Consider the following 9,156-nt stretch of genomic DNA (forward strand, 5'->3'; position numbering starts at 1 on the left):
TCTTTAAGTCCTTTGTTATTTTGCATTTACATAAACTCTATAGGAAATCTAAAATTATAAGGCAAACTTCTTCTCTACGCTGACTACATGGCTTTAATTGTGGAAGGTAATAACGAAAGGGACTTATTCACAAAAACAAACACAGAAATAAATAGAATTAGAAATTGGCTGATCTCTAACAAGCTTTGCATTAACGTTAACAAGTTTAAGTATCTAGGTGTTTTTGTGGATAAGAACCTTAACTGGCAGACGCATATCAAACACCTAAAGAAACAAATTAAGAAACATAGGAAAGTATTTATTGTTGTAAGAAGAAACTCCCACTGTTCAGCTGTGTTCTATGCTTTCGTAAACTCTTAAGTACAGTACTGTCTTCCGATTTACTATTATGGAGGTAATGCGTCTGGTTTGTTTGCATTATATACGTACTTAATTAGAAAACAAAAAATTAAATCTCTAATGCCAATAGTGACCCAAATCTTGTTACGAAAATTATTAGTTGGTTTTAGAACTAACGAAACATCCGTACTTACAGATAGGCAATTGGAATTATATAAAGAACTTGAACGACCGAAAAGAGCTAGAGTCCTTAGACACCCGGCACTTAGAACGAACAGCTAAGGCAGATGAATCAATACAAAAGAACACAAAAGTTAACAAACAATTACAGAGTAAAATTTTCCGCCCATGGTTAAAGAATTACAACATCAAACATAAAAATTAAAACTACTTCTTTTCTCCTAATGTTTTAAAGAGCATAGTTAAATAAAGTGAGCTTGCATCTGTGTTGTCGTTCCTCTTTTGTGCTTTTAGGTCATTCCTCTCGCTCTCGTTTCTTTCTTTTCCTTTCGTAACGGTCCTAACATATAAAGAACTTGCCCAAGGCTAACAAGAAGGAAGATCTTTAACAACGTCAAACCAGTTATATTAGGAAAGATTCCAATGTCTGGTAAACCAGTTGCATGTGCATCGAAACTAAGCTAAGAATAGATTTTCCTTTCTTCCTAATTGAATCTATACACGACTGTGGTTTATTATCTACAGGGTGCTGCAAAAAATCACGTTCGATCACGTTATTTGCGTTTTCCCACGTTCTAAGATTGCACATTCTACACTCCACGTTGTTCCTGTTCTTACTGTTGTATATATTCTACTTTTTTCTTTCTACTTCGGCGTTGCATCTACATGTTGGCGTGTGGTTTTCTTATTAGTCGGATCAAGGGACAAACACACTTTAACCAATACTCTTCGCGTTGTTCTTTCTCCTTTTCTTTCGTGCTTGGGAATGGGTTTCTAATTGCTAACTCCACTGCTTATATACAGTAGAGCACAGCCCACACCCTCTCATGCCTCTTGAAAATTACTAACAACCCACACGTCTTTTCTTGGAATTTTGCATTACTAACACTCGATACAGCCTACGTCCCCTTCTTGGAACATTACACATAGCTAGAACTACATTGCACCATTGAATATAGCAAGCCTTCTTCGTGGAGTTTTGCATTACTAACACTCGATACAACCTACGCCCTCTTCTTGGAATTTTTTTTTCGAGTAACACTCGATACAACCTACGCCCTCTTCTTGGAATTTTTTCTTTCGAGTAACACTCTATACAACCCACACTTTCCCTGGAATATTACACATAACAGGAACTAAATTACTAAGCAATGAAATGTCTTCTTGGAAAAACCTTGTAGCTGGAATTGTGCTGCATCCTGGAAACAAGGAATTTGCTCACGTGTTACAGATGCACCAAATGTAATAGCTTAGAGTCTGTTTGGTTTTAGCTAGTTAACAATAACAATAAAGAATTGGAAAATCGCACATCTGTTGTCTTGTTTTATAATTGCATCACATTGCGTAGAAAATTGCCTCGCTCGTATTGACTTCTAATTCCAAAACGAATCGTAACTTTTCTTAATAATCGAGACTGTACAGTAATAATCACAAAACAAACACATTGCTTGTCTTCTCCGCTCTTCTCTGCCCAAACCAAAGCGTTCAGTACCATCGTATCTTTATAGAATTTTCCATAAAGAATTATAGTGCAAAATTGTTAGTTATTCAAGTTTTGTTTCTTCTTTTTTGGAGATTTATTATTGTTTTCCCCTTGCTCTTCTTCGTCGCTGCAAGTTAAACTATCTCCTACAGACGAACAGCTTTTAATATAACCATCTGCAATCCTGATCCGTAATCTTGATCTGTAGTAAAAGTAATCTTATAGTAATTTCTGTTTTTACCTAATGGCTGTTTTCCTTCGTATGTAAGTAGCAAATGCTCCTTACTCTTATTGATCTTATCGACTGTCTTGGAATCAAAAAGCGTTAGATAACGATCAGGAAGACTTACCAAATACTTAGAGACATGTAAAATTACCTTTATTCCCATTCGAGTATCTTGCAAATCCACATGTTTAATTAAGAATCGGTTGTTAGTTGTAAGGTCTCTAAGAGGTAAGAACTGTTTAGAAGATGTGTGTAGAGACCTTAACTTCTTTGCTATAGCGTCCATTTATTATACAGAAAAAACAATTACACGTTAAACAATACTACAAGACACACACTTAGAGACCTAGAGTTTTCGATACACTTACGAGGAAGGTCCATAAACCGTGAGAGTTGAATTTTGATGAAAATTAGTGACAAGATTCAGTTTGCGTTGCTAAGTAACGTAGTAATAGTCACTCGATGCGCAAATAATTCGTTGAGCTGCTACACCGACGCCATCATGAAATCCTGTAGACAATGTCGAAGAATACCCTTTTAGCAAAAAAATGAAAAAGCTTTTGATATATCTGAGTTCAGTATTGTAAACCAAGGTAAATCATCTATCTGTGAGAGTACTTCCAGTGCATGACCGCCATCTTGAAAGGCGCCATATTGAATCGCCGTCAAATATGATAAATGGCAAGCGGGTCATGTGGGGTACGTAATATGTGGGGAGATATAATGGACCACGTAAAATTGCCTAAAAGAGATTTTTGGTTTGATACAATTCAACGTCCCATACGCCTGCTAAACTAAAGGAGACGTGGACCTACTGATTATAGTGGAATCCGAAAAATTTTGGTCGTTCAACTAATATGTACCAGTTTATATAATTTTTCTAATATATATCCGAACAATCCCTTTGGTATTCTCTGCTTGTCAGTACTATTAGGCATGTGTTTCATCAACCAACAGTCTATTCCATCGCACTTTGAAATAGGTATAACTTGTAGCATGCTGATATTCCATTTTTCACTACAGAAATTTTAATATAATTAACGATTTCTCTTAGTAGTCTCAAGATCTGATTGGTATAGTTGCTATTGTACTGCATTAACTACTGCATTAGTTAAAATCATGCAAGTGCTCGCACGACCGTGTTTCATGACACAAGTTTAACTCGCACAGTTTTTATATGTCCCTGTGGGTAAGAGGGTTCTTAACTCTGAAGTGAAAACAGATATCTAAACTTTGGTTACGGAAATGAATTCAGGAGTAAATTCCAGTGCTATTTGATACCCCACATGACCCCCTTGCCATTTATCATATTTGACGGCGATTCAATATGGCGATCATGCACTGGAAGTACTCTCGCATATAGATGATCTACCTTGGTTTACAATACTGAAGTCCGATATATCAAAAGCTTTTTCATTTTTGTGCTAAAAGGGTATTCTTGGACATTGCCTACAGGATTTCAAGATGGCGTCGATGTAGCAGCTCAACGAAGCATTTGCGCATCGAGTGACTATTACTACGTTACTTAGCAACTCGAACTAAATTTTGTCACAAATTTCCATCAAAATTCAACTGTCACGGTTTATGGACCTTCCTCGTTAGAGAATTAGAATTAGAAGCTTCAACTGGATACGCACATAGACACTTAGAGATTTAGAGTTAGAAGCTAAGAATTATAAATTCGCACATGCATTTAGAGACTTAGTATTAGAAGCTTAGATTTTTTCGGATACACACTTTTCGGATTTTTTCGGATTTTGAAATTAGATCGTTACACAACACATTTAGAGATTTTAAAATTAGAAGCCTACAAGTAGCACACTTTAGAACTAAAAGCTTCGATACACACAGCACACTTAGAAATCGGGACTAAAGATTTAGAACTAGAAGCATACACACACACACACAAATTGACCTTTACAAACTAAATTATAAGACGCTAAAACTAAAACAAAACAAACAACCCTAACAGCACAAAATCTTCCCTAGGATGTCCCATGGCCCTCCCGCCCGGGAAAACGGGACTATCCCGGGACGCTCCCATAGGACTCCTGCGACATCCATGGGACTGACACGGGAATTCCAGATGTCCGCGTTTGTCCCGAGAAACGGGACGACCCGTGGGACTCCAGCGGGAGTCATGCAGGAAGAATCCCGTAGGAAACCAGAGGATATCCTCAGGCAGAACCAAGTACGCGAATGGGATAATCCCGTGGGGCTCCTGAGACATCCGTGAAATCCTGATGAGAATCCTACGGGACTTCAAACGGAAGCTCATGTGTAACCGTGTAGCATTGCACCAGAAAAGACGATGTGAATCTATTGACTGTTTTCACGCTCTGGTTTCAGATTTGCAAACACAATGTACAGTGCAAATCAAACGGAATATTTGTTATTTCACGTGTAGCTACTTGAGAGGCGCCTTTGAAAAGCCAGAGCCTAAAAATGACCAATAGCTTCACTCTGTAATTACCGATAGAGCTATCGTGCAATACGACATGGTGGCCTGTACATGAACTTCCGCTTCAAAGTCCCAGTGAGTCCCGTCAGGTACATATTTATAGGCTATAGGCAGTGGCGTATTTACGATTTTGTTTCTCGAGGGGCTTTGCTATATTTCGGGGGGGGGGGGCTTTCCCTCGAAATGTGAAAATTCTGCAAGATATTTCATTTACTTCACTATACTAAGTAAGATTTCGGGGGGGCTTAAGCCCGGAAGCCACCCCCTAAATACGCCACTGGCTATAGGTAAACATTTCAAAAGCAAATGTTTGACTCGTTGACTTGCACTCTCTATTACCGCAGTAACGTTTCCAATGATATTAGCTATGGTTAGGTAAATTTAAATTTCGTGAGAAAATATATCAATTGGTGCCTTTGGACAATCTCCTTGTTGGCGGGATAAACTGCAAAATGTAGCCAGTGGATGCTTGACGCCACGTTGTATCATCATCAAATCCTTCAGACGTCTTCCTTGTGACAAAGTGATCTGTACGATTCAACATAGTCATATATGGGACTATGCGAAATAAGAGCGAAGATGTAGCTATTTACAATATATAAGTTATCTGCATATAGTATTTTTCCACATTACTTGTAATAATAACTAACTTAGTGTTGTTCAGCTGTAAATTTCTCCTCAAGGGATAGAAAGAAAATAAGAATGGAACATGATTCAACTAGGAAAAAGAAACTGCCTTTTCTGAAACATGAACCTAATTAATCATTAATAACCGAAGGTCACGTTTGGATCGTAGTTATCTAGCATCTGTGTAGCAAAGAAAGATATGCTTAATAAAACAAATGGGTTACACACGTACAATCTTTTATTCAAAAGCTATCATACATGAAGGGATTTTTTCACCCTTTCAAAATATACATCTAGGGTTTTATAATGTGAGCATTTGCATGTTCATCCCGGCTTCAGTCACATCGCACTTTATGTGTGTTCATTTGCCTGTCAACATCGCGCTTTGTTCATCCCCTTTCCCTACAAAATGGAAAAGGAAAAAAATTCTGTTAAAAGACGAAGTGAGTGCAAATATTCATAAAAAATTAGCCACAGAAAAATCTAATAATTACGTTAAGTACGTATGGATGTATGGAAAGTAGTAGGGAGATGACACTTGTTGGAATTACTCGCTTTATTATTATGATCCAGTCATAAGACAATGAGACCTGTTTTGCTTGAATTGAAAAATCTTTTCGCTAGAAATATGTAAGTACATGTGATGCTGCGAATCAGTCGCGCTTCTGACAAGAAGTGAATATAATACTAAGTATTAATTATAAACCAACAACGAACTTTAAAAAGCAGAGAAAGCACACCAAGTTTGGATTTAGTTCGCATAGCGATGAATATATAAAGTTAGCCTTTAAATCAGTAATCAAGCCAAAAGGCAAAGACAAGCAACATAGCTAACTGTCCAGGCCAATCGAGGCACACACACATTCCAGTTAGAGGTTTGGATAATGACGTTTGTCTCTTTTATTCATTGTTGAACATTACTATCCCTTGACGTAAGTAAAAAATTGTTTCAATGATAGAAAAAAAAACTCTATCCATTGAATTCATTTACTTTCTTTTGTATCAGATGTCATGTAAAAAGTGGAAAACGGAACATATGAAGCCAAATTACTAGCATTACTTTGTTACAAACCTTGAGATAGAAGTTAGAAAGGAGCAACTAAGTAATAAACAAAATACAATATTGACACAAGTATTTGCAATGGGATGACCTAAAATTACCCTAACCGTACAAAAACGAACAAGATTTCCGCTGGACACACACACACACACACACAAACACAAACACAAACACACACACACACTGTGTGTCTAATACTGGAGATTATTGTCTAATACTGGAGAAATGTAAAGATTTCCTTTGAGACCCTTCAAGATGGCAGTCCCATTATCTGGGTGTAGGTGATGATAAAGTTAATTGGTCAAACATTGAAAGAACTTGGTAATTCGAGAAAGAAAATCAATAGTGTTTCCTTTTTTTTTAACCCACTAGTTTCTATGCATTCTTTCCATCAGAATATTGAAGAACTAGCTTTATCAACACATTTTAGAGCTTCTTGAATATCATAGTATGACTTTTTTTTAATTCCAGGTTGGTGTTTTGAAAATTTGTAAGTCTAGACGTCAACTCCAGTAAACACCCTGTAGAATCCCGAAGGACGATCGCCCCAAGCAGTCTTTTGGCATGTTTATAGTTTATGTGAAAGTATATCGTGTAGGATTTCTTGGGACATGGCAAAACAACATTAAAAACGAAGACTGCCTGACCTGTATGGAGATAAAAATACAGAACTATAATAATTACAATAGCCATCTACACTGGCGCGCGTTAAAAGTCATAAAACGTATTTAGTAGACACATCCCACTTCGTAAATGGGTTTCCATGCCTATCGCGGGTGCGTTACACATGCAAAGAGAGTGTATTATTAATTTTACAACGACTTTTCTGAACTATTAAGTAGGGTCGCACAATGGTGTCTTTGGTGCGACATCAACAATACATTATAATACAGAATAATTTTCTGTATTATAATTCATTGCTTGAAGCTTCCGTTCACCACGTCGACTAAGCAAGAGCAAGCAATTTACAAACCTAAAAGTGTCAATATGTTACTTACGTTTCTCTCCTTTCATTCTTTCCGTTGCGTGACGAAGCCAGCTTTGAACTGGTCTTTTGATCTCAGCATCTGTAGCAAATTTGCTGGACGCGTGTTGCCTCACTGTCTCTGGAAATATAATATTTCTGAATGAGAAAAACTGGCAAATTTCTGCAATAGATATGTGTGATAACAAGAAGGAATATGAAATATTCGACATGCATTTCAATAGGTGAAATGAGGTTCCAAAAGTTATGGGATACAAAGATAATAGGTCTATCGTGATATGCCTTCTCGAGCATGGCAAGTGCAGCAACTTGGAATGGTATGGACTCGACAAGTCGGTGGAAATCCTTCATAAAGTCTTGGTTGTTGGCTATTATGACGTGATTGTTGCAAGTAAAACGTGTGCACAAATGGTTCGTACGATGATATCGTACATGTTTCTATTAACTTTATGTCTAGCAGTATAGTTGGCCGATTCATTGTTTAGAATGCTCTGCAAATCAATCGCGAATAATTTTGGCTTGCTGATATTTTCTAGGTCAATCGGACTCGAGGATCCATCAGTTAGTATCAACTGGAATCATGATCAGTATGGCTATCCGGCATATTGGCAATTATCAAGGGCAACACACACATTGATAGTTTTCGTCGTAGAAGCAACATCACGGTCAATGACCTTTTACAGAAGTTCAAGTAACAGAAGTCGAGTGCTATGTGCATTTATATTTGTTTTGCGCAACACATGAAGTGGTTCTATACCGCTATCCCATAACTTGTAGGACTTTAGTGTATTTCAAAAACAACATGCTAATTTTATTTAAAATCACGAAGCATTTCAGACACGTGGTAGCTTGTAATTCTACCTTATAACTAAGTTTAGAGGTTTTTCAAAACATGAGAAATATTTGTGTACTATACCATGATTAAAAAAAATCTCCTGGATAACGCAATCTGCTCAACATTATAAAAAAATCTACCATCCATTCTTCTCTCTAAAAAATAAATTTTAAAATAGAATGAAACAACAGTTCAACAATTTTAAGAAAAGTCAATTATGATATTAAACAAGTAGTGAGTATCAAGAAACTAAAAGAATAATTTTATGTAAGCTGGTATAAAATACTAAATTCACAATCCTCAATTTAAATTCTCGAAACATATCGACATTTATTTTCTCATACAAATTCTTTGGAAAAACTGAGCTCTGTGAACAAATTACTTCGGAGAATTGTCTTACAATACTAACCTCTGGATAATTTTTGTGGTGGATGGTCGAATCGAGTGGAAACACATACAAATTCTAGTTAATCGTATTAAATAATAATAAAAGAAAATATATAATAAATCATAATGTATTACCTGTAAGAACATCACAAAGTGCAAGGGCTGACAATGATGTCTTCGTCTTTCCGCCTGTCCAACTTATTTCCGCTACTAACATGTTGGTTAGAATTCGCTTCATTATATTCGTAACAATACTGTCAATATTAGTACCCCCTATCTTACGGAGCTCTGCAATCTGAAATATAACATTTAACATTAAATTACGCACCAAATTTATCAGAGTACAAATATAAAATTCTATTGATTGCAAACTTGGTAATTTCAGGAATTATCAAGTCTTAGCACTTTAAACGTTATGAACTTCATAATTTTTTTTAGAGGTATTCTTAGTAATTATTTTTGAAAAAAAGTATTTAAATTACAATAGCGATACTAACACATTAAAGTATACTTCATTCTTATCGAAGTTGGTTGTTTTCAATGTTTCAGTTAAAAATATTTCTCGGACATTAA

General features: G+C 36.3%; 1 long non-coding RNA gene across 1 annotated transcript; it reads right to left on the minus strand.

Moving 5' to 3' along the window:
* Positions 1-5,536: 5,536 nt before the first annotated feature.
* On the minus strand, positions 5,537-8,864 carry LOC145683400 (uncharacterized). Its single transcript, XR_014131080.1, has 3 exons — positions 8,719-8,864; positions 7,375-7,482; positions 5,537-5,718 (listed from the first exon to the last, which is right to left on the minus strand). It is a non-coding gene; the product is annotated as an uncharacterized LOC145683400 (long non-coding RNA).
* Between the last annotated feature and the right edge of the window lie 292 nt (positions 8,865-9,156).

Source organism: Thermobia domestica, chromosome 4 (assembly GCF_964235325.1).
Source record: "Thermobia domestica chromosome 4, izTheDome1.hap1.1, whole genome shotgun sequence".
Classification (NCBI taxonomy): Eukaryota; Metazoa; Arthropoda; class Insecta; order Zygentoma; family Lepismatidae; genus Thermobia; species Thermobia domestica.